This window comes from Arvicanthis niloticus, chromosome 8, assembly GCF_011762505.2.
Source record: "Arvicanthis niloticus isolate mArvNil1 chromosome 8, mArvNil1.pat.X, whole genome shotgun sequence".
Classification (NCBI taxonomy): domain Eukaryota; kingdom Metazoa; phylum Chordata; class Mammalia; order Rodentia; family Muridae; genus Arvicanthis; species Arvicanthis niloticus.
Window position 1 is genome coordinate 70,267,253 of NC_047665.1, and position 27,191 is coordinate 70,294,443.

The window sequence follows — 27,191 nt, forward strand, 5'->3', positions numbered from 1 at the left end:
AAGTAAGTGAAAATAGACAACAAAAGAAGGAAGAAACAAAGAGTAAAGAGGAGAAGAAAGACTCAAAGAGGATGCTTGCTTTGTGTCCTACACGATACTCTGTGCTGCCTCAGGCTCTGCAAAGTCCCTATCTATAAGAAAGACCTTATTGCAGAGTTCCTATTTGTAAGAAGGACATAAACAGAATACCCCAGCAGGAGGGATCTTACCCAATGCACTCCCTTTAACTTCACACTTCCCAGCCTCTAAAACTTTAAAAAATAGCCTTTATATTTATCAATTAGACAGTCGTTGGTACTCAATCTAAGAAACAGAATAGACTCACTATAATACAACTCTTTCAGACATGCTTCACTTGCATAGGGATTCATTTGGGGATGCAGTAATCTGGAATCAAAGAGCAAGACTGGCTTCAAGTCCCACCCCCATTTCCTTTATCTGCTTGAACCCTTCTGTCTTACTTAGGGTTTCTGTTGCTGTGAAGAGACACCATGACCAAGGCAACTCTTATAAAGGACAACACTTAATTGGGGCTGGCTTACAGGTACAGAGGTTCAGTCTGTTATCATCAAGGCAGGAACATGGCAGCTTCTAGAAAGGCAAGGTGCAGGAGGAGCTGCATCTTGTTCTAAAAGCAAACAGGAGAAGACTGTTCACATGTGTCTAGGAGGAGGGTCTCAAAGCCCACTCCACAGTGACAGACTTCCTCCAACAAGGCCACACCTCCTAACAGCGCTATTCCCTGGGCTGAGTATATTCTAACCATCATACCTTCCAAACCTCACCAGGTTTCCTTGGGATGCTAGTTGCTGCAGGGTTCATAGAGACAGTCGTGTGATATGTTTGTTGCTGTACATGAGCCGGCAGGTGGTCTGGAAACCCCACAACTTCTGGCTTTGACCTGCGTTCACATGGCCACTCACCCTGTAAACCAAATGTTGCAGGCTAACTGAGCTGACAGAGTGTGCAGTCATTTGCAGAACCTGCTACATAAGAATCCAATCGATCCAGGTTGTTTTCCTTTATCTCCTACCCGACATGTGTCTGAGCCCTGTCACTCAGTGCCCTTAGTTACCAGACCACAATGGTCATGATGTTCTTATAATAACAAAACAAGAAAAGAATGCAAAGGTACCTGCCACACAGACAGCCGATAATCTTAAGCTTTCTGCTCCAGGCTTACATTGAATTTTATTCACTCTTAGACAATTTCTTTCATTCACCAGGATTTTGAATGCTGATGGAGTCTGCCAAGATTGAAAGTCAAATTTGTAATTATTTGGTACATTTAAGACTATTGCTTCTTTAAAATGCTTTTGTGTGAGTGTGTGTGTTAAGGGAAAAACAAGTTGTTTTTTCTTTTCTACTCATACACTCAGCAACACAGAAAGCTTTTGTGATCTCATGTGTGGGAGTTTCCACACCCCAAGCAATTTTCTAGGAGTCACCAACTGAGTGTTCTATAATTCAATTCTGACATTATCTACCCAGAAACAGAACCCCTCAGGTTGAAGGCTCACTCCCACAATGCTCTGTCCTCCTCAGATGCCAATTGTAAACTGAGTCACCCAGGCCCCTGACGAATTGACTATAATCCATGGGTCTCTCAGGTTTGACTAATTTGCTAGAATGGCTCTCGGAGCTGAAAGAAACCCATTTACTGGTTTTGAACTCGTTACTTTTGTGTAGCTGGAACCAAAATACCTCAACAAAAATACAGGAACAGCTTCAGAGAAGGAAGCTTTATCTTGCCTGTGATTTCAGAGGATTCAGTTCATGAACACTAGGCCGTATGTGCTAAGGCAGAACACCACAGCAGTGGCGGCTTGCAGAGGAGGCTGCTGTTTGCCTTATGCTGGAGAGAAAGAGAACAAGGAACTGGGGACCAGGTATAACTTCAAAAGGGTGCCAACAGTCACCTTCCTCATCTAAGTAGGCCCTACCTCCTGTGGTTTTCACCACCTTCCTAAAACCAGCTGAGGTCCAAATGCTGTCAAGGAAATTCATATTCAAATTATAACACAATCAATGGCTAGAGACAGGTAGAACTTGGTTTGCAGGCTGGCAATTCCATGATCTTCTCTGGCTCACCACCCTGCTAGTTTTCACATATTCGAACAGAAGCTCCTTGTATCTTGCCGTCCAAGCGTTTTTAGGAAGGTTAGTCTCCAGTGCTTTAGCTCTCTTTCCTCAAGATAGCTGCATGGCTCCGAAGTGACTCTCTAATGTCATGGTTGCTTGGTCTTTCTGGAGACTTGACCTTGTTCTAATGCTGTCTCTAGGCCCCACCTACCTAAATTCACTCCATCAGCACCAACTCCAATGTGATCCAAAGGTCTTTGGATTAGTCAGCATTCTCTAGAGAAACAGAACCAATAGGATGAAAACACACACACACACACACACACACACACACACACACACACACAGACAGACACGTTAAAGCAACTTACATTAAAATTGTAACAACGGTTGTCTCACACCAAGAAACTGAGAACCTGGTAATTCTTTAGGCCCTGAGGCTGGGTACCTCAGTAATCCCAAGCTGACACAGAAAACCTGGAAAGTTTCTGGAGATGGAAGCCTGAAAATGCTGGTTCTAGTATCTGCAAAGGAATCAGCAGCAGCCGCAATGCCAGGGTAAAGAAACATGACAGCGAGAAGAAAGGCTAAGTAGGCAAGAGAGAAACCAATCAAAGGCCTTCTTTTTTTTTTTTTTTTTTTTTTTTTTTTTTTTTTTAATCTGAGCTGCTACCAGAAGACACACTTGGGCTTCCACTTGGGATCTTGTCATATTGTTGAAAGCAATCAAGACAGGTCTCTGGGTGACGCTCCTGCTCAGGGAATTCTAATTTGTTTTAGCAGATTGTTAAGAACCAGCCATTACAGCAATAGATGCTTCCCAGCATGCTTGTCACTCAGGGAGTTACAAGAGAAGTCAGAGTTCTGTGTTGGGAAGTGAGGCAAAGACTGATCCTGCTTCAACTGTACCACAGTTGGTTTGTGTATGTGGTTGATTTTGTTTTCACTGGTTGGGAGGCTCTTGGGTTCCACATATGCTGTGGGCAGATTTTATCTTTCAGACTTGAGTCTTCATATGTAAGATGTTAACAATGACACTAAACCAAACCATCATACATGCTGGCACGTAGAAATCTAATGGTACAAGCAGTCACATCTGAGGTTTAAAAAAAATGTGATAAAAGAACAGATATAAAAACTACACATGCTCTCACTGAAGTTTCTGGAATTTGCTTGCAGCTGTATTCATTTCTTCCTCACAAAGAACTTTTTGAAGGGCACTAAGTTGAGTCGCTCAGACACACAGACACCTGCTGCTCGCCTCTTCCCAGGCAGCTGACAGATACATGAAGTCCAAGCAATGTGAGCACACACTGACATTAGATTTGGACTTGGATTGGTACAGTTGGGATGGATAAAGTGCCTGTTACGTCTACTCTTCCTTTTCTCCTTCCTCATCCAAGGGATTATTTAATAATCTGTTTGCACATTTAGCACATACTTGACTCTAATAATAACCCTGGACCTGAATCATCTTCTTCACTGGCTATTACACAGAGTCCTCAGCTGCTTCCATGACTTGTGTGCCAGGCTTTTGGCGCTATCTGGAAACCTCTGAGAATGTGCAGAGTGACCAGGGATGTTAATTTTAGCTATTCGTGACGTGAGCAATCTTCTATTTGTCTGAATTGATCTGTCTTTAAAATATGTGGTGTGATGATGAAGGAAATGTCACTATATACAAATGTGGTTCAAATGCTCTCCTGTAAGATGTACATTCTGTCTGAGAGTGTAGCACAGAGGTAGAGTCTGTGTATAATAAGTATGTGTGACTTTGGTTCAATTCTCAGCAATAATAACAATCACAGCAACAATGTGCATCAATACTAATATCAATGATCAGTGAAGGTCTTGTGCTCCCCAGACAAGGTCAGAGGAGTAGCTCTGCTGGTAAAGGGAGTCCCGCATTTTGTGATGAGCTAGCCAGACAATGGTAGACTTCAACCTTAATAAACAGGGCTCAACAATCATTCACATGAATATATGTATAAATAACAATATTCTTAGAGGACTTCTGGGAGGTAGTGACAGTTTCAGTTTCTTGGTTTGAGGCTAGTTACATAAGCATGTTGAGTCTGTGAATGTTCTTTAAAATGTGAATAAAAACTTTAAAATGTGTCCATCTATGTATTACATTGAGCTTTTAAAATTGGTTTTAAATATTTATTATTTCGACTTAGATTTTCTTTGTTTCTCTGTGACACTGGAGATGAAGAGCCACATGCTAGGTATTTTTTCCACCACTGAAGTATACCTTAATTAATCATAATATTAATGATGTTTTTTAAAGAAGAAAGGTACAATAATATGCCATCTATACATATCAAGGCATGTTTAAGCTGCATTGAACATAGAATAGTGTTTGAAAATTTTACAGAGAAAAAAAAAACAGACAGGATTATTTAACGAGAGCCTCTACTTTATGACTTTCAACTTTCTTCCACAACAAAAACCTTTTTTTCTCTCCACATAATTATAGAGATGCATTATATTGGGCTTTAAAATAACTGCTCTCTTTGATCTTATTTTTGTTGAAAGATAAATCTGTACCTCTCCCCTTTATTGTGGGAAAGTGTGGGGAAAATGGAGCCTCCTCATTCCCTCCAGATGGGAGCAAAGCTCGGGACAAACCCTTTGCAGGTCAACCTGGGAGCAGCTATAAAAACATGTAATGCTCATATGGATTTGTTGAAGCAGCTGTGCTTTAAGAATCATGCCGGAAATGCCCTGAGAACTCCAAGGTACTTTTCTTCTTCAGTCATCTGGCTAATGTTGATCGCCAACTTCCCTGGATGAAGCAGTGCTTGTTCATTTAGTGACGCACACCTGGTATGTCTGGGAGAATATTTCAGAAGATTAACCAAGGGGTAAATCTCCTGAATGTATGTGGCGCTCTCCATGGTCTGGGATCGGAGTGGACTAAAGAACAGAGGAGGCTAGGGAGCCCAAGCAAGAGTTCTCACTCCACTTCCCAGCCAGGTTAGGCCTCTCTGCCCAAGCATGTGCGCCAACCATGAGCTAGACCTCTGAAAATGAGCAAAATCTCCCTTCTTAAGTTACACTGGGTATATTTTTACCATGGTGACAATGACATAACCAATACACTCATACAACTAATTTGCTGAGTGCAGTAGGCTCAGCACCTGGACCAGGGTGGAGCAGGGAACAAGACAAGTCTGGTCACGGCTCACAAACAGAGTTCATCAGTAAGTGACAAACCATCCAACTCATGGATTTGTTTGCCCATGAAATATAAAATGATGAGTAAGGGGGCTGGGATCCATGGTGCCTGCCGCACTCTGAAGGCAGAGGCAAGTGGATCTCTATGAGTCCAAGGATAGCCTGTTCTTCATAGTGAGTACCAGGACAACCAGGGCTACATGAAGGGATCCTGTCTCAAAAAAAAAAAAAAAAAAAAAAAAAAAAAAAAAAAAAAAAAACCCACAAGAGACAGATGAAGCCAACAATACAGTATTTAACTAAATATTGCCTCATTTCCAGTGAAGAAATATAGGGGACTATGGGAATTTAGACCTGAACCAGTTTAGATAGGAGACAGGAAACTGTAAAACAGCATGAAAGTTCATGATCAGAGATAAGTCTAAATAGCAAATCTGCAAACAGAACCATCTAAGGTTGTAACCAACATTTTAAGGGCAGAGTAGCATACTCTGATTGATATAAAATTATAGGTGACAGGGTTTTAGATGACCCCTTTTTTGAGAGGGTGTGTTTCAAGACAGGGTTTCTCTGTAGGTTGTCCTGGAATCACTCTGTAGACCAAGCTGGCCTCAAATTCAGAGATCCGCCTGCCTCTGTCTCCACCTCCCAAGTGCTGAAATTAAAGTTGTGTACCACCACTGTCCTGCTGGTGGTCCCACATTTTTAACTTTTTTTAAAAAAGATTTATTTATTTATTTTATGTATATAAGTACTGTAGCTGTCTTCAGGCACACCAGAAGAGAGCATCAGATCCCATTACAGATGGGTGTGAGCCACCATGTAGTTGCTGGGAATTGAACTCAGGACCTCTAGAAGAACAGTCAGTGCTCTTAACAGCTGAGCCATCTCTCCAGCCCTTGATCCCACTTTTTAAGTGAAAATAATTACACTATATACTTGAACATACATAGAATACACAAAATATAGATTAATTTTAGTGCATGTATGTGTTTGGCCATTCATCACAATCAAATTCTGACTTGTTCCTTGCTTCTTCTTGGGCATCTGTGTGGACATTTTCCACCAATCCTTTCAACCATGACAAGTGACTATGCCCTCAAAATAGAATAATGCTTGGAGCAGTGGGAAGGGCTAGACTCATGGACAGTAGGCATGCTTCCTTCCTCTCTTTCCCTTTATCTCCAAGGGAACCTGGACTTGATGTGACCTATCTCTATCCATGCAGACAGTAACAATTACTTGGGGATGTTGGGGGGGGGCAGACTGGTGACATAGAAGAAAGCTGGATCCTTAAATGACCATAAGAAGTACAAGTTTCATAGTGACCTAGCTACCACCTTGGCTTTAAAAACAGAGACTATTTTCTTGAGCAGTTTTAGTTTTAGAGAAAATTTTAGAGTTCTTGTGAACGCCCAGGCCCCTTCTTGTTTCCTCTCTTACTATATCTTGAAATTATATTGAACATTTGCTATAATTATAAACCAATATTGGTACAAAATGTTATTATTAAAGTCTAGTTTTACTACTAAGTTCTAAGTTACACATAAACAGAGTCACATATGTGTTTAGTTATTAGTTACACACTACCTGTCAGTTAGCAATACCACCACCACTAACCTCTACTAACTCTGTGGGGTTTGCAAATAATGATGTGCAGCTATTATCACAGAGTCAGAGAATAATCCTACTGTGGTCACATGATCGTTTCCCAAGTGTACCCCACTTGCCCACCATTCTTCCTCCCCTGCACCCCTGCCAGACACTCAGTCACTCGTTCACTCTTACTAGAGTTTCTCGTGCTGCATACCAGAGAATCTGATTTGTACAGAGCCTAATTTTTCCCACCTTAGATTGACTTTATTTATTTATTTATTTATTTATGTATTTATTTATTTATTAGTTTTCTATTGCTGTGATGAAACACCTTGTCCAAGGTAACTTATAGAAGGTAGGGTTTACTGGGGGCTTAAAGTTCCAGAGGGCTAGGAATCCATCATTATGGCACAGAGCATAGTCAACAGGAATGGCACTGGAGCAGCAGCTGAGAGGTCCAGTCTGAGCTCCCTGGGATGTCCCTTGAAACCTTAAGCCCACCCTAGTGGCACACTTTTCCCATGAGGCCAAGCTGGCAAAAACTGTAGTCTATCAAATGCTCAAGAGATGTATAAAGAACATCAGATTCAAACCACAGCAGAGAAAGAAGAACCCACAGAGTAACAAAAAGACAGCTATAAAGATATGTTAATGTTTACACGTTGGGGAATAATACATTTTTCTTTAACAGTCTCAGTGCCTGTGACCTATAATTGATTATAGCAAAAAGGTAACTCCAGAAACTCCAAACATCACACAATTTCAGAAACTATCTGTAGCTGGCAAAATCACACTCCTGCTCGAGAACAAGGTAAATCATAGTCAACTGCTACAGTCAGTCTGAAGCAGCCCCATATCCCACACTTAGGATCAAAACAAAAACACATTTGCATAATACTTCTGTGTTTTTCAAAGAAACTAAACTTCAAAATTGTTATTACATATGTCAGATTCTCTTACTTTATCACAAAGAGGTTTTATTGGGCTGATTATTTTTAACTCTACAAGGCTGGCTAGTCATGTGTTGTATTAAACAGTTCCCCTAAGGAGAATATCTGTTAAGGCTGGAATTGATATTTGCTCATAGTTATTGATTACTTTCAATGGACCAAGCACTATACTGAATAAGTCTTATTATATTGTCTCATACATCATAGCTGCTTTTCAATTGCTGTGATAAGACACTATGACCAAGGCAACTTGTATAACAAATTGTTTATTTGGAGGCTATAGTTTCAAAGGTTTAGAGTCTATGACCAACATGGTAAAGGAGGGGAATAGCAGGCAGGCAGGCAGGCAAGGTGCTAGGGCACTAGCTGACTGCTTATGTCTTGAGATCCAACCACACACAGCAAACTGAAAATAGAATGGGCTTTTGAAACCTCAAAGTCTTCCCTAGTGATGCACCTTCTCCTACAAGGCCACAGATATTCTCCCCAGACAGTTTCACAAACTGAGAACCAAATATTAAAACATATGGGCCCATGGATCCTTCTCATTCAGATCACCACACTCACATAACTAATATAGCATATGAGGTAGATACTAAATTAAGTTCATGCCAATCATCCCAAACCACCCTATGAGCTGGTTACTATTATAAGGTCCATTTCTTAAAGGTGGAACCCTTCCAAGGACACACAGCAAGTGTTCGGGCAGAGCCAGGGTTTATTTAAGCCTAGGTTTGTTTTCATTCCAAGCATGAACTCTTAACCACACTGCTCTGTCTAGGAGGAAGTATCGGAGGGGCCTCTTGAACACAGGCTTATGAAGAAAAAGCCTCAACCACAGAAACAGAAACAGAAGGCTTCAAGGACTTCTTTAAATACAATCCATTATTATCCAGATAGGAAAATTGAGTCCCATGGTCTTTGGTGTCATGCTTTACAGCTGAGTCAAACCAGAGTTTAATTGTGTTTCATAGTCTGTTCTTTCGCTCATGGGCCTCTGTACTTGTATGGTGGCATTGTATGCTGTGCCTGCCAGCTCTAGAATGCCTGTCAATCACTCATTGTTGGTGAAAGAAAGAAAGAGTTCTTCAGATGCATATGTGATCTCTGTATCCTGTCTTTCTCTCTCATAAGTTTAAATTTATGAATCTCTGGAAAAGACTTCCATGAAGTGATGGCTAAAATATACCCATCATTTTAGGCATCCTGCAGTAAGTTGCTAAATGTATAATCTTGACACAAACTGCTTGATGAAAAGCAAGCGGTTTCCATGACATCCAAGACAGCATCTACAGCATGCAAACACCTTCCTAATATAGTTTTTCCTAGTAAAAATAGAAAACTGAAAGATCAGTGCATTTAGGTTGGAGGGGGGGGGCTTGAAAAATGAGGATATTTCAATATGTTTGTGACTCTCTTCAAAACTACTATTTTAATTCTCGCCAAGGTACTAGCAGTCATCCTCAGTATTCACACCATTGCCATTTGCCTGTTTATCTGAGGCCTGTGTTGCTGGAAGTTATTAGTAATGATTAGAACTACTTTGTAGTCATTTTCATGGGGCTGATGCTCACTCTGTCACTGAGCATGTATTTGCTGTCTTGTCGGGATCAGAGATAGTCGGAATAGAAAGAATCTACATCACCCAGACCTTGTTCTTCAGTAAGAACAACAACATACACACAGACATACACACAGACACACACACACACACCTAACTTTTCTGCATGAAATAGCAAGGTTGTATTTTACCCAGTTGTATCTCAGACTATGTGTCTTTTAGTGGCTTTTCCAAGATTCCAAGAGTAAACTCCTGGGAGAGATAAGAACACTATCTAATTACCTCTAAAGAATATTGATCTAGCTCTCTCTCTCTCTCTCTCTCTCTCTCTCTCTCTCTCACCATTTGCCCTCATGGTACCTTATCTGTTTCCTCTGGGAGTCAGCAGAGGGAGGCGGAGACACTGACATGCAGAACCCGTCCTGGCATTTACAGTTGCTAGATGTAAACAACATTACTGAATGCCAAACGTGGACAAGGTTCCTCTGAGACCATGACGAAACAAATCAAACCACACTCACTTCATACATGTAAGGCTAGACAAGAACAGGGCCAATGTGTGGCCCACTCAAAATTTCACCTCAACACTTAGCTGTGTGGCTCCTGCTTCTTCAACACTGGCAAAAGTGCCTCCATGTTTAGCATTGTTCATAACTGAGCCTACACTCCAACCTGCCTGTAGAGATAGTCTGTTATAGGCATCACCTATCAATTTTTAAAAGCCTATGACCAATGAGGTGGAGCAGGAAATAGGAAGAGGGACATCCGGCAGAGAGAGAGAGGATTCTGGGAAATAGTCAGGGGCTCAGAGATTCCCCAGGGAACATAGAGATCAGAAGCATGGGAGCTAAACAGAGATAACCAGCCATGCAGAGGAACTCAGGTTTAAATAAAGAGATTCTCCCTGGACTTGGACACATGAGGCTGAGGAAAGGTAACTAACCATGTGGAAGATATAAAATAGTTTGAATGAGTTAAATAAGTTATGAGTTATGATCTAGCCAGAGAATGAGCCAAAGCTGGTGGCCTAGGCATTCAAGAAGGGGCTGAGAGGAAAAACTTGGATTAATTTTTTATACTTATCCACCAGCCTTCTCTCTCTCTCTCTCTCTCTCTCTCTCTCTCTCTCTCTCTCTCTCTCTCTCTCTCTCTCTCTCTCTCTCTCTCTATCTCTCTCTCTCTCTCTCTGACACACCACAGAACACCACAGGATATTGTGTGGTTTTATCTTGAATGCAATGGCCAAAATCAACTTGTTCAACTATAGGAAAGCTCCTAGTAGGCTCTGGATGGAGGGAATTGGCTCCGTCTTAAGTTGCTTCCTATTGCTGTGATTAAAACCACAGGACTAAAACCAACTTGGGAGGAAAGGGTGTGTTTCAGTGTTCAGCTTACAATCCATCCTGAAGGGAAGTCAGGGCCGGAACTGAAGCAGAGGTGGTGGGGGAATGCTGCATAGTGGCTTGCCTTCCAGCCTCATGTTCATCTACTTTTCTTATAGCAGCACACCCACAGTGGGCGGGGCCCTTGCAGACACAGTAATCATTGACCAAGAAAATGCCTCCAGGAAGCATTTTCTCAAATGAGATTCCTTCTTTCAAAATGACTCTACTTTGTGTCAATTTAACAACAATAAAACAAACAAACAAAACTATTCAGTACATTGTCTTCATCACTTGTAGTAAATGTTTTCATGATTCAATGTTTACTTTTCTTCTTTTATCTTCTCCAAGAAGGCCAGTTTCTAGAGGGCAGAGACCACATCTATCTTGTGAGACATCATGTCTTCTGTGAGACATGGTGAGTGTCTAATATTTGCTAAATAAAAGAATGGACACCTGATGACGTTTGTATATACTCTGCTGCCCTCCTCTCCCTCTTGCACGGCTAGAAAGTCAACATTTAGGTTATAATTTTACTTTGTGCCTTTCAAAATTGCTAATACACACTGGAATATACCCTTAAAATTACCTTCTGAACTCCAATTTTGTTTTAGCATTTTTCTTAGTAGTACTAACAATGTTGGGCCCAAAAGCTTGAATTTCCCAGCAACTACTATAAAGGTGTTTGCATAATTCCCCTTTATATATTCCATTGTTTTTAAAGTAAATCCTCTCATCTTGAGCTCTAATTCCAAAAGTGCACGTGTGCGTGAGTGCCATGTGGAAACTGTGTTAAGTATAAGCAAATATATGTAAGTAAATACGCCTAAAACTTAGACACACAGCTAATTCATTTCCCTCCAAATTGACATTTTGCAGCTATCTAGTATGAGTGTTAGGATTCAATATTTAGGACTCAAAAGAAAACACACACACACAAAAAAAATTATTAGGTGGCTAAGAAAGGAGTTTTAAATGCATGTGGTGAGAGGGCCCAGCAATAGTCTAGGGCCTGCCTTGCTAACAAGCCAGTCACCCTTTTCTGACTCTGAAGCCCCAATTTACCTTAAGAATGTGCCTGAATGGGTAACCTGTGTAAAGCAGGATTCAGGTTTACAGTTAATGCCTTAAGGAGGGTGGAGAGAAGGCAAGTCATGTTATATAATATGTATCTAAATGGTACGTATTTTTTTTCTCCTAACTCAGTTTTTTATCACTTTTCTCCATCCATGTCTCCTTTTCCACACTCTGTGGGCATTCCCTTAATGTCTCCTGGATTAGACAGCAGTCAAGCTGTCTATAATATAGTGTCTGTCTCTTGTGTTTAGCATGATCACCCTGTCTCCATTGTGGAGTATAGGTTGCCTTAACCAGGTAGCCATGGCAACTAGTTGAGCAGGCTAACAGCTAGGTAAATGGTAACAGTAAATTCTCCTTAGCAGAAAGAGGTTGAGAAGAGTCACAGGACTCTCATTAAAATTCTAGAAAGCATACCTACCTGACCTTCATCCACCAGGCTACAAATGATCTTGGGAGATGCCTGAGTAGAAAACCAGTGCAAGGTAATCTGAAAAGGAGACACTGATGTGCTTCCATGTGGCTATCAATCAGAATGGACTGCAACTTTCTAGCTATTTGGGGTCACTCATGCTCCAGTAAGCAACACCTTACCTATGCTTTATCAGTGAGCCCAGTAGTGAGTTCACACCTGTGGAATCATCCTTTGGCAGAATCATCATTGGTGCCTGTCTGAAGTGAATAGACATTTGTTCCTATTGTTCCAGGAAAAGTTCACACAACACAGGTTAAAAAATAATCAGCACGATCTGGCATGTAATACTCTTCAGAATGGATGTATTAGGAGAGAAAGTCTTGAGACTACACAGCACCATGGCTGATGGAGCCTTGAAGGGGTAGAGCATTGAAAGAGACAAATGCATTACATCATAGGCAGCATGATGGGGTCTTGAAGGGAGAGGGAGCCCTCCCCTTCCTACCTAGAGGACAAAATGAGGTTTCTGCCCCTTACAAATTCTCTGGGACCTGTAAAAGAGTCATATCTCACTATCTAGTCCAGCCTGGCCTACATGCTAAGGGACACAGAGGCAGATATTAAATAGGGCCATAAACTTATCTTGTAGCCTAGCACAACACCACAACCACAACACCATGTGCTTTATCACTCCACTGTCCTAGAGAGGGAGGGAGGATGTCTAGATAATCTACAGCATGTTTGTTTCAATTGTAAAACTACTATTTCTTCTTCTTCTTCTTCTTCTTCTTCTTCTTCTTCTTCTTCTTCTTCTTCTTCTTCTTCTTCTTCTTCTTCTTCTTCATCTTCCTCTTCCTCCTCCTCCTCCTCCTCCTCCTCCTCCTCCTCTTCCTCCTCTTTTTCTTCATTTTTAAATCTCTTGGAAAATCAATCATGGTCTAGAAAAGTGACTCAGTAAAGGGCTTATCCTACAATCACAAGAACCTAAATTTGACCTTGAAGGCCACATTTAAATAAAAGAATTTAGACAGGGTGGTGCCTGTTTATAATCCTGGTACTGGGAGATAGAGCCAGGAGGATCTGGTCAGTCAGTGTCTGGTCATCCTACCTACCCAGTGAGCTCCAGGCCAGTAAGAGGCCATGTATCATAAGTAGTGGTATATGGCTCCTGAAGATCAACCCAAGGTTGTTCTATGGTTTCCATATGCACCTAAACACCTGAACACACATGAATAAATGACTAAAATAAGGTTATATTTATCAGGTAAAAAGAATTAATAGCAAAAGTTTAGAATTATAAAAATCGGATGTATCAGTGTTGTAGGTTTTTGTTGTTGTTGTTATTGTTTGAGGGAAACTCATCTGTAGCTTAAACTAGACTACAACTCACTATGTTCCTTAGCCTGGCTTCAAATTTGTAGCAATCCTGCTTCAGTATGGAGAGTTTTTGAGGCTGCTTGGCAGGAATCTGACCTTGGATCAGGACAAGAAAGTAAGCTCAGGCAGGAATCTGATTTTAGGCTAGAACAAAGAAGTAGGCTTCAGGCATGAATATGATTTTGGGCTAGGACAGGGAAGTAGGCTCACATATCTTGGTCATCCTGATAAGCCACTAGAAACAGTGATCAAGGGATTCTGTTTATTGCCTTGCTTGTTTCTTGACTATTTCCATTTATTGTCTTGTTCCTAGAACTGACCTTATTACTTACATGTAATTAAAATGGTATAAAAGCAGACTGGAGAAAAATTAAACCCACCTCAGCCTCAGAACTGGCTGGGGTCATACTACAATGTTGTCTAATGGTCTTTTTTTCTTTTTAATCCTCACTCCTGCCCTGGAGAACCTGTTGACTGATTGAGCTGGCTTGGGCACTTTAGCCTTTTGTGAAGCCCAGCCTGGCTTGTGTTATGGTTCTAGGATTAATAAACAAAAATGTTAGTAGAAACCAATAAATAAGATACAAATTGGGAGCTGGAGAACAGCTTAGCAATTAAGAGTACTGGTTGCTCTTCCAGTGGACCCAGGTTCTAGGCCCAGCATTGACCTGGAGGCTAGCAACAATCTCTAGCTCTACTGCCAGGCTTTCTATGTCCTCTTCTGTTCTCTAAGAGCACTGCATGTATGTGGTGCACAAACATACATGCCTGCAACACTAACATCCACAAAAATAAATAACTTAGGAGGTGGAGAATGCAAGTGATCTTCAGAGACTCTAGCAGTATTCATGACTATTACAGGTCACTAAAATTTAGGTTACTTTTTACATAGATATGCTGTTAATTTGGATTGTTAATGCTGTAGTATATCAAAACACTCTGGTGCCTGTCTATTCCATCTAACAGACTCCAGGAATCTCAGTGATCTCATTGGGAGCCAAGCAGAGCCTCTGGTGACAGTGACTCCATTGAATCACTGTTTGCCTCCTGCCACATGGTGTGCATGTTATGAATTTAGTCCTAAAAAAAAATGAAAGAGACAGACGCTTTATAAGAAAGCTCCTAGCTGGTTACCAACCAGTGGTGTGAAGCACACTGTTAGGACAATAAAAACCAAGAAATGGCTATCTAGCTAGCTGGAGTGAACTTACTTACCTATGAGTTTATGTTTTAAAACCCAATGGGGGCAGGTGCTGGAGATGACTCAGCGGGTGAAATGGTGAGGAGGAAGCTGGTGAGATGATTCAGCCAGTGAAGGTGCTTGGTGTGCAGGCCTGATGACCTAAGTAAGCTCAGTTCTGGGAACTCACTTAAAAGTGGAAGAAGAAAACCAGATCCACGAAGGTGTCATGTGACCTCCATATGCGCACACACAACAAAAATAATATAAAGGTTAAGAGAACTCTAAACTCTGTCCTCCTGGTGGGAGCCACATTTACGTCACAATCTTGACACTACAGAGTATGACATCAGTAGCTCTGTAAATCAGAACCTCTGTGTCATGAATTAGCTAGAGTTCTCTAAATCTTGAATGTATCTCACTCTTAGATTATTAGTTCTACAAAAGAGACATAATGGACCATTTTAAAGTCATAGCACCCATGTGGATTAAATGGCATTGATTCATGACCTGGAAGGGAACAATCCCAAATGAAGTCACAGCTGCCAAATGCCTTGTGGTTTCTCTGCCAATGGTCTGTACTGTAAACAGTTAACATGGAGACTCTTGCCTTTTCAGACAGAGTCTCTCTCTAGCACAGGCTGGCCTTGAACTCTTGTCTCTGCCTCCAGAGTGCTGGGATTAAAAGCCCATGCCACTAAGCCCAACTTGGAAGCTTTCTTAAAACCCACACAGGAAGGGCTTTGTGTGTTCAGATTCCACTTCCTATCCCTTACAAACTCACGGCTTTAGTCCCTTAAGTGGACTTAACTAGATATAAATAAAATGTTTATACAGGAATGTACGATCCTTTCAGGAGCCAATGGTTCCAGATGAGTTCTCAGAATTTCACTCAGAAAGGGAATACCAAAAGATCATCCAAGCTAATACTAATTCTGCCTGTCTTTATCACAACAATCCATTAAATTCTTCCCAGGAAGTACTTTGTACCTAGAAAAGACAGCACACGCAGCAATAAAAAGACTGTCCCTTTAATAGGACAGTCTTCAAACCTTGTCCTGCCATTTATGGCTTATTCTGTGACTCAGTTTCCTCCCATGGAGCTTGCTGGTGATATTACTACCTTCCTAGGAAATGGAGGTGGGGTTGAACTGAGGGAAAGTATGGGGAGTTTCTAAAACACTTCCCACAACAATAGGCTCAATAGATATTTCTTACCCATATATTGTTTCCTGTTAAAACAATATTTGTTATGAGATGATAGCAGCCAGCCAGCTTGCTAAGTGGTGGCTTGAGAAAAATATAGGCTTTTTCTCCATGCTTAAAAAGCATTCTTGTTTGTTCAAGAAAGGCCAGTTGATCTTGGTTTATTATTAAGAAAGCCAACTGAGAGTACCTTTTTCCCTAGAGAATTTGTCAGAAATGGTTTCAATGTGGGAAAAAAAAATCATTTTCCCCCAGGTATCAGATAATGTCGGATAGACTGTATTGACATAGGAAGACTGTCTGCTTTTGTCTCCATTCTCATGGTCACAAGAATCCATTAAAGTAATCAATAAATGCTTGCAGTTGCCAAGCTGAGAGAATCCAATGTCCCAAAGGCTGGGATGAAGGGACCACAGTTTTAGCAACATGAATTGGTTCACCGTTTACACTGAGTCAGCATTGATGGCCCCAACTCCTCCCAAAGGAAATGCCCTTCTGAAAAAATGTCCCAGTCAATGACACATGTGGTATTTTAGAGTCTCTGACCTCACTGGAACAGCTCGAGATGGAGAACATTCTCTCTCTGTCTCTGCAAATGGAGAAATGGGAAAAGGAAAACAGTCACAACCCAAGCCACACAGAAAAAGAGAAGTGCTGTTTCTACTCACTGTTTTGAGTTTTGTTTTCTAAGCTTAGGTCTAGAGGAGTGAGAGGCATAAAATGGAGAGGAAATGGCATTCAGATGAAGAGGGAAAGAGGGAGGGGGAGGGAGGGGAGGGAGGGAGATGGGGGGAGGGGAGTTGAAGAGAGAAAGGGGGAGAGAATGAGAAAGAAGGTATCTTTTTTTTTTCTTTTTTTTTTTCTTTTTTTTTTTTTTTTCTGGAATGGATTTGAATGGGTGATAAACCCTCACTGTAGGAGGCAGACTTTAGAGCTCATCACAGTGTATGCTAGGGCACCTTAGGAAATACTAATATAAGAAAAAACTGACTAAACAAAAAGCATGGACCCAGATCCCAATCATGCTGAAAGCTGCCGAAGTTGGATTCTAACTCTGGGAGTCATAAACCCTAAGGCCCAGAAGATAGAACAGGCAATAAAAAAAAAGAAAAATGTTTGTTTTTTTGAGATAGGGTTTCTCTGTGTACCCTTGGCTGTCCTTGAACTCAATCTGTAGATCAGGCTGGCCTCATACAAGATCCTCCTGCCTCTGCCTCCCAAATCTTGGGATTAGAGGCATGAACAACCGTCATGCAGCTGCATCACGCAAATTTAATTATGTTTTTGTTTTAAATGAAACAGGTTTATCTTCATTCACTATAAGCAATGTGCAGCGATATGCAATGTATGTTAATATGATTTAGGAACTTTAGCCAGTTAAAGGAACGGGACACACTTTGAGGAAGGAGGCACGAATAAAAGACATTCGCAGAAGAGAGAGAGGAAAACAATGAGTGAGACAGAAGCTGGTAGAGAAGACAGACACAGTAGGAGGGGAAAGGAATCCTGAAAGAGTGGCCAGGCTTAGGGACAGTGACTGTCCTCAAAATCACCAAAACTATCGGCTGATGCTATATCACAGACTTTCTATTAAATAGCCTTTGGGGGGTGTAGCTCCCATACCACCAAGTTCCCCAACTCAACTGGCAGATTCAACATTTTCTAATATATTTACCATCACAGAACTACTGCCACAATCTAAATTTAGAACACCTCTACCATTGAGAAACCTTATACCCACTTCCGCATTCTTCCTCCAGACTTAGGCAACCACTAAATTTGCCTATTCTGAGCATAGGGTAAGTGGGATTCTGCAAATGTTATCCGTGACTTCAGTCTTTAGCAGTTTTTCCAGGATTCATCTGTGTACCACGTTAACTCATATTCCATTGTGAGGCGGGCTCACATTCTGTTATCTGTTCCATGGTTGCTGGATTTTGAGTTGCTACAAACAATGCCTGCATATACACTGGCATCTTAATTTTTGTGTACAAACAGTCTTTCATATCTTCTGTGTTTGTACCTAGGAGACTTTATGGGTCACACGACTCCACATTTGTCACTTTAAACAGCTGCCCAATTCTCTCCCACGGGAGCCGCAGTCACCTAACAGGTACAGTTTTTAAGTTCTTTACACACTAACCAGCAATTGTTACTGTCCTTTTAATTTTACTGAGACCCGATTTAAACACAATACATGGAAGTGTACTGACTCCCACAGCGTCCTCAGTACACTCAAAGCCGTTAATACAATGTTCATGGATCCTCATAATCCCAGAAGAAACCTCTACTCCTTAGCTGTCCCTCTCCATAGTCCCCAGCTTCTCCCTCCCACAGCAGTGATGGCAACTAACCTAGCTTTTGCTTCTTTTTGTTTTTGGTTTGGTTTTGGTTTGGTTTGATTTGGTGACAGATGTTCAGTGGCTAAATGCTGGATGATGCTGTGGTTTTGATGACTTTTCCTGAAGAATAAAACAGTGAAGGCTCTGTCTACCTGCTCACTCCCTAAGGCCACGTTTCTCTTCTAGAAAAGTGTAGCAAAGTTCTTTGGCCACTTTTCACACCTGGGTTGTCTTCGTGGTGAGCTGTGAGGGTTCTTCAGACCTTTCTGGACAAGTTCCTCCGCAATTGCTCAGATTGGCAGAATTGTCTCCCAGTCTGTGTTTTCTCCCCACTTGGTCAATTCACTCTTTCATTCACTTTTTATACCTGGCAGAGAGCATCTCTTCATCCCAATTCATGATCACATCCGCAGATCTGACTCCTATCTTTCTCTTCAAACTCAAACAAACCCTTCTTCCCATTTTGTTTTAGCCACAGAAAGTTTATGTTCACCCCCTTGGCACCCAGTTTTCCCCTGTGGATAAACTGTGCTGGTAAATAGATCCTGCTGTGAAATCCAGGTTCCTTCAGGAAATGTGAGCTCATATGTGGCAAAGATGGCTAGAATCTGAAGGCAGGATGCCTACTTCGTAATTCACAATTTACTTCAATTTCTGCCTGGGCAAGGGATTCAGACAGTTGTCCTGGTAACGGTTTCCTAAGGATCAAACCCCTCTTTCCTTTCAGATTTACATATTTTAAACAGGGCCTAAACATATCACCTGGAACTTGAGATCTTCCTACCTAGCCTCCAGTTCTTGGGGGTGGGGGTGGGGTGGGGGGGTGCAGAAGTGCTTTACTATGTCCGTACACCATTAGAATGAAGTTGTGAATGACATCATTATCTGAAGTCTTGCAACATGTCTTGTTCATCAAGAAACTGCATTTGACATATAACTAGAATGGGGAATTCCCGAGTCACAAGATTACTCTGTATTTTTCTCTTTGAAGAACTGCCAAATAGGGGCTGGGGATGGCCCAGTGATTAATAAGTGACGGGGATGGCCCAGTGATGGGTAAGGGACTGGAGGATGTCTCAGGGATGAGGGATGTGTGTTGCTCTTGCAGAGCACTTGAATTAGGGTCCCAGCATCCACACTAGGTAGTTACAACTGCCTGTAACTCCAGCTCTGAATTCTGTGGGCACCTGTGTTCACAAATGCACATACCAGCTCCCCCCCCCCCACAATACACACACACATACACATCATTAAAAATAAGATAAGCCTTAAAATTTAAAAAGAAGTGCCAAATAGTTTTCTCTGTTTTGGCTACTGGAGATTAGAAATATGACAGGTATATCTGGTGTATAAAAGTTAACTCAGAGAATATTCTAAATTAAACATGATAGAATTACTAAGCTACTTATAGGTCTATATTTTAAAGTTGTTGAGACTTACTTGCTCCTTTTAATTATGAGTACACATGTGAATATTTGTCCATCCTGGAAAGACAGGATGGATGAAAGGTTACCTACTTTTTTTAAGTCCAGAAAGGAGCTGGAGAAATGACTCAGAGGTTAAGATCACTGGCTATTCTTTAAGACTTTCAATTTGATTCCCAACGTTTACCTGTAAGTTCACAACTGCCTGTAACTTCACTTCTAAGAGATCCTGTATTCTCCTCTGACCTCAGGTACCAGGCAAGCACATGATATGCAACCCCCACCTTCCCCCCGCCACACACATACAATTTTTCAAAAAGAATTTACTCTCTAAAAATATATGCAAATGCTAATTATAGTTACTAGATTGTGGTTGCTTAGAAAGAAGTTAAGTTAACCACAGATTATCCTTTTTAAACATTATAATCTATTCTTTGGCAGCCTTGTATCCCAAACACATTTGTTGAAGATGTACTTAGTGGAGAAAGATATTAAATTTATGCATGTCTACATGTCTTTAACCTGATACTAAGAATGAATGAGCCAGGAATGGTAGCCTATGCCTTTAATCCCAGCACTCCAGAGGCGGAGGCGGAGGCGGAGGCAGTTGGATGTTTGTGAGTTCAATACCAGGCTGTGTCTAAATAGTGAGTTCTAGGACAGCCATAGCTATATGAGATCCTATCTCAAAAAGCAAACAATAACGAATTATAATAACATAATATTTATAACCATTTCTTTGAATATGCCTGCTTTCCCCAATTTTAGAGGTCATAAAGTGAAAACATACATGTTAGCTTAAGATAAAAGGGGCATTGATTTATTAACACATAGTGGCTAGGTAAAAATTCATGTTTCTGTTTTAGTTTCAGACTTACTACATACAACGCAAATTGTTTCAAAATGAAAGCACTGATTGATTTCAAGAGAGAGCAAAAGTTCCTCTTCATATACTGACTTGACACGCATAATATTGACAGGAAACCTAAGAAAGAACTCACAAGGGAAAGATTTTGATTACTCTCCTTTTGTACTTTTTTTTTTTTTTTTTTTTTTTTTTTTGAGCTACTCTGACCAAATCTCAGGCAGAAACAACTCAGAGAGAAAATTTTTACTTTGGTTCAGAGTGAGTTCAGTCCATTACAGCAGAGGAACGTGTGGGCAACAGAGATGTCTCTGTAGGAGTATGTGACTAAAATCTGTACAATGGTGCCAACTAGGACACAAGGATCACAGGAGTGAACCAGAAGCAGCTATGACTTTCAAAGGCTTAACCTTAACTACCTACTTCTGCCAGCCAGGTCTCACCCAAAAGCTCTACAGCTTTCAAATAGTTATATAAGATGGACATTTGCTCACAGCTGGAGGTACAGTCCATCAAGGGAGGGCGATCTCAGGAGCTTGAAGGAGCTTCTAGCATTGCATCTACAATCAGGAAGTAGAGAGTGGTGAAGGCTTGCGCTCAGCTTATCTTCTTCTGTTGTTGAGTCTCCAATCCCATAAGGTAGTACCCCTCACTATTAGAACCCCTCAGTTAATCTAATCAAACCTAGAGGCTTGTCTTCTCAGTGATTCTAGACCCTGCCAAGTTCATAATTGATACAAACCATTATAGTTTGGGAAGGGCTAAGAAAGTAGCTTAGTGGTACAGCACTTGCCTATCCTGTTCAAGGGCCTAGGTTTAACCCTTGGGACAGAGGAAGAAAATAGATAGATAGATAGATGACAGATGGATGGATAGATAGATAGATAGATAAAAAGCAATATGAGCTGTACCAGCTAGTTTTGAAACAACTTGACTCAAGTTAGCGTTATCTGAGAAGAGGGAATCAAACTGAGAAAATGCCTCTGTAAGACTTGCCTATAGGTAAGCCTATGGGGTGTTGTCTTGATTAATGATTGCTATGGGAAGGTCTATCCTTGCTGCCACCCCCTAGGCAGGTGGTCCTTGGTCTATAAGAAAATAGATTGAGCAAGCCACGAGCAGCAGGCCAGCAAACAGCATTCCTCCGTGGCCTCTGCATCAGCTCCTGTCTCCAAGTTCCTGCCTTGAGTTTCTGTCCTGACTTCTCTGTATGATGAACTATACGTCTATAACATTTTCTTGATTAATGACTGATGTGGGGGAGTGCCCAGCCCACTGTGGGTGATACTACACCTGGGCAGGTGGTCCTAAGTTATATGGGAAAGCCAACTGAGGAAGCCATATCGAGCAAGTCAGTCAGCAGATTCCTCCTCTGCTCCAGTTTCTGAATCTAGGTTCCTACCTGAATTCCTGCCCTGACTTCCCACAATTATGGAGAGAGACCTGAGAATTAAAAAACAAAACAAAACAAAAACAAAAACAAAAAAAAACCCCTCTTTCCTCTCAAGTTGCTTGTAATCGTTTTCTCCCAAGTTGTTTCCTCTTAGCAACAGAAAGCCTAAGACTGTAGCCTTGTGGGATAGCAAGAAGAAAGACAAGAAATCTATTATTCTTTATAGATACAATAATACTGTTAGTAATATTACCACTAATAATGGCAGCTGACATTTATTCTTCCGATTACGTGCTGGGGAATATGTAAATGTTTTACATCATGTGTTTTTTGTTTTTCAAGTAATGTCAGTGTAGTGCACAATAAAGGCATATAAATCATATTAGAGTTGTCAAAAGCAGAAGAGAAAAAAAAATGAGGTTGCTTGAAGAAGGTTTGCTCTGTAATTACAAACACAAGTGGGGCTTCATGTGGAGACAGACTGCAGCTACAGAGATTACATCGTCACACTCAGGCTAACAGAACGCTTTTCCTTTCAAGAGTGTGGGCTTATACAGGAACAGTAGTTAGGCTATAGAAAGTAGGTTTGAATTGTATATAATTTAACTCATTTCTCTATAGCATAGGTCTGTTAGCTTAATAAGTAAATGTCTGTGTGTGTGTGTTTATGTTGTGTGTGTTTGTATATGTGTGTGTCTGTGTATGTGTGCATATATGTGTTTGTGTCTATGTGTATATCTATGTGTCTTTGTGTGCCTGTATAAGTGCATGTGTTTGTGTGTGTATGCGTGTGTATCTGTGTTTGTGTGTTATAGTAATGGGAATTTGGTAGGGAAGACCTTGGATACTATTAAAAATACAGGCCTTGAATCATAGGGTGTGCAGATAGTTTTGTGAAGATGTAAAGCTATCAAGAGAATAGCATTTTAAAAAATTATTATTATTATTAGTAGTAGTAGTAGTATTACTGATGTTGGCATCTTCATACTGACAGGTTGTTTCTGAAGACATTATTACCTATAGAAATTGACTAGATACAGAAATTTTTATGAGTTGCTTTGCAAGACAAAACCTGGCTATCGCTCCAGAGACTTTTGCTTTGGTTTGGTGTTTGAGATGGTTTCTCTCTATAGCCCTGGCTATCCTGAAACTAGCTCTATAGACCAGACTGGCCTAAAACTCAAAGACATCTACCTATCTCTGCCTCTTGAGTGTTGGCATTAAAGGTGTGTGCCACCATGCCTGGCATTCCAGAGACATACTGATAGGAATGCCGGTCAAGCTGAAAGGAATTGGGTCATGGAGATGTGGGTTCCCACTTGTTTTCTGTGGCTGCTAAATCCATGGAATGCTTAGCCAAGGATCACAGAGACTTGAACAGTGGGAAGGTCTTGGAGGCCACTGGATGTTGGCTCGTTGCCAAGAATATAGAAGGCGTTCAGTATTTTACCGTGAGTTAGTGTGATTGCACCCATACATGTTGGATGAGTAACAGCTGTGCACCCTTGTTTTTAGAACAGGAAGAGCAATTCGAAGATGGTAAGATGGAGGTACACAAGATTACAGGGAAAAATACATCTGTAGAAGAGTTTATTTGAAAACAATCAGCAAATTTATCATCTCCCAAACAGACTTAGGTTCCATAGAAAATGACTCAGAACCTCAGAAGAGTAAAAACAGACCTCACTTCTAAAAAGCTGATTATTTATCATAATGGAATCAGATGAGTTCAATGTTAGGAGGGCCTTTGTTTTGATTTTGATAAATCAAGACATACAATTGTGTCTTGATGATAGTTTCAGATGTTTACTGAACCTTTAGAATACATTGGTGCATTGAAGGAGGGAGCAAGGGAACATCCTCTTCTGGCTGGGACAAGATGTTTGTCAAAGGGTGAGGCAGGAGGTGAGTGGATGTCAGCAAGTGAAGCTGCATCAGGTCTGCCTCTGCTGCAGTATGGTTTCTGACAAGTTAATGAATCTGTTAGAATATTAGCTTAACTACTATTAGTAGTGAAAATAACAGTGGCTTACATCAAATACATTATTTTTTTTCTTTTACTTAGAAGTAGGCAGTTCAGGGCCAGCAAGGCAGTTCAGGGTAACAGAATTTACTCTTTGTGGTAGTTTAAATAGGTTCGGTTCCCATAGATTCATATGTTTAAATGCTTGGCCATAGGGAGTGGCACTATTCTGAGTTGTGGCCTTACTGGAGGAGGTGTGGCCTTGTTAGAGGAAGTATGTCACTATGAAGGTGGATATGAGGATTCCTATGCTTAAGCTTCACCCAGAGGAAGATCCTCTCTGCTGTCTGTGGATCAAGATGTAGAACTCTTGGCTCCTCTAGCACCATGTCTGCCTGTACATTGCTATGCTTTCCGCCATGATGATAATGGACTAAACCTCCAAAACTGTAAGCCAGCCCCCCAAAATGTTTTCCTTTATAAAGGTTGTTGTGGTCATGGTGGCTCTTTTCAGCAATAAAATTCTAACAAAGACACTGTTCAAGCCTGTTCATTTCAGTGGAACTATTCCTGGAACCAACTCTCCCACAAAGTTACCTACAAGGCATGTGCACTCACGCACACAATTGTATAGCACTTTCTTCAGATTGAAACATTCTCTGTAGGAGGGAGCTGGAGGCTCATGAGACTGAGGAGGTAAACAGACATCATGTCATGAAAAAGCAGAAACTTGGAAGAGTCTGGAAGGCCCCTTTCCAGCTTGTGGAACAGGAAACAACTGTTAAGGGATGAGACTGACCAACAGCAGTGTCAAGAGGAGATTCTTAACTCTGTTGAGTGACCTGCAAGTTGTGCATAGAGGTCCATGAGTGGAGCTTTCATGAACTGTCACCTGCTCACAAAATAATCTTAGTTGTTAGAGGAGGCTTCTTCACCATGCAGCTGCTTTTGAGTCATCCTTGCTTCTGTGACCCCCTAGCCCAGGCCTCTGTTAGTAACTCCAATAAAACTCACTGAATCACCAAATTGGACTTTGGTGCAACTGTTACTTTGGTAGGCCAGGGACTCCTTTCTTAGGGTGTGCATATTGTATCTCCTGTAGTGACAATTTTGGAGTTTTGGTTTCTTTAAAAAACACAGAAATAAGAATGTGGCTGTGTTTTAATCTCAGGTTTGGGATATGAAGCTGCTTTAGACTGTCTACAGCAGCAGCTGACTATGATTTGCCTCATGCTCTAGCAGAGGCATGGCTTTGTGGGCGGAAGATAGTTTCTGCTGTTTTGTGTCATTTGAAATTCAGGGAACTTTTCAGAAGGTATATAAATGCAACTTTAAAGTAACTTTAAAGTTACCTGTAACTTTAAGTTTTCAACTGCTACTTTTAATGGTGGTTCTTAAACACTTTAACCTCCCTTTTAGCCTACCACCCACCACAGGTAGTAAAAAAAGAAAGAATACAAGGGAAGTGGACCTGTTTAGAAATGGTTCTTTGGAGCAACCTTGTCTGTGTTGTCTGGAATTCAGCAGTTCAGTTCACAGGCCAATGGCCGCTCGATCCACTCACAAACACTTCACAAATATACCAGCAGTCTGGCTTGGTAGAATCTGGATAGCAAACACCATTCAGCAGAGGTGGCACTATCTAGCAGAAACAGCCAGGCCTCAGGCTCAGCACAAGTCAGCAGGAGGGACCAGGGCCAACAGGAAAAGTTCTCAGCTGTGCCTCTCTTAGCCAAGTGAAGATCAGTGAGGATGTGATCAACGAGCGTTGCACAGTGCTAGCTCTCCAAGCAAGCCAAGTTAGCTCCGGTCACTCACTCCATGGAGTCCTTCTTATGTCCTCCAAACATCACGTGTCCTCTACAGATCTTGCCTCAGCATGTGCGGCTGTCTGACTCACTCTGCCAATGAGCCTGAGTCCTTGGAAAAGGAAAGAAACTGCAGCATACCACCAGAAGCTTTTTGGCGCCATTTCTCTCTATGGAGTCCCAACAAATGGAGCTCAACTACATAATGGAAGGCAGAGCAATACACGAGTGTCATTAATAATCCTTCATCACATGTCCTTTCATGTGCTTACTTTAACAGAACATCCTTTCTCCTTCTGTGTCTGCTTCCGTGAAATGTTCCTTCATGAGTCTACTTTAGCCTTTCACCTGTGTCTACTTCAATAAAACACTCCTTCATGTGTTTGCCTTAGCAAAACACCATCCAACACAACTGACTTTCCAAAGAACCCTCAAGTTTTCACTCCAAGGACCCTGAGAGGTGAATAGCTGTCGGTCATTCAGATGGGTTAGTTGCTGTTTGTTAGTAGAAAATAGATTTGGGGATCTCTCCCCTCTATCCTTCTTTTTCTCTTATCTAGTGATGGGGGATGAAACGGGGAATGGGGGTGGATAAATAGTAGTGGGGAAAAGAACTCACAAAGTAGCAAAAATTGGCTATAGTTTTCCTAGAAAAAGTTTCTCACAAATAATTCCCCCACATGACCCCCTCATTATGGACACATAAACACACACAGAACTAATCATGTTTTACGGTAGGAAGTCTAAGCTGGTAGGCAACTTGATGTGGTCATGTATGGACTTGAGTTTTTCTCTTCTGTAAAGGGTCTTAGCCGCACTGATAAACTCAGAGTCACATATCTAACTATACCTTCGTCTTTTACTACCTAAAGCATAAGTTTTCTTTCTAATCACACTCCCTTAGTTTTTAATATCTAGCTTCCTGGTGGAGTTCATTTCCCCCTTGAATCTTACCTCATGGTGTTCACTTCAGTCTCCTTTCATGCTAAATCAGAGATGACCTGCTGACCCAACAAATTATTGTAAGGTGCTGCTGTCTGACATCAGTGCTAGGTCATAAAAGGCATGGAAGGTTATGTGTTGCTCCTTTTAGACTCCTGGCTTGGGGCGGGATGGGGGGGGGGGGGGTCATAAAAAACATCCAAACAGCCTGAGTGTGGTTGTGTGTACATGAGGACATGTGGAAACTAGAGATCATCATTGGGTGTCTTCCACCCTTTTCTTTGTGGAATGGGAGCTCTTACAAAACTCAAGAGCTCATCCATCTGACTAGTCTGGCTGGCCAGTGAGTTCCCCCACTATGTCATGAGACCATTCAAATAGCCTTTCTCTGTGTGATTTTGTACACACAAGCACGTGAGGAAGCTAGAGGTCAACGTTGGGTGTCTTA

At 41.3% G+C, this 27,191-nt stretch overlaps 1 long non-coding RNA gene across 1 annotated transcript; it reads right to left on the reverse strand.

The window, feature by feature from the left end:
- Positions 1-748: 748 nt before the first annotated feature.
- Positions 749-26,783, reverse strand: LOC143443214 (uncharacterized). The gene is made up of 4 exons (XR_013111980.1): positions 26,756-26,783; positions 2,294-2,358; positions 1,136-1,247; positions 749-924 (listed from the first exon to the last, which is right to left on the reverse strand). It is a non-coding gene; the product is annotated as an uncharacterized LOC143443214 (long non-coding RNA).
- Between the last annotated feature and the right edge of the window lie 408 nt (positions 26,784-27,191).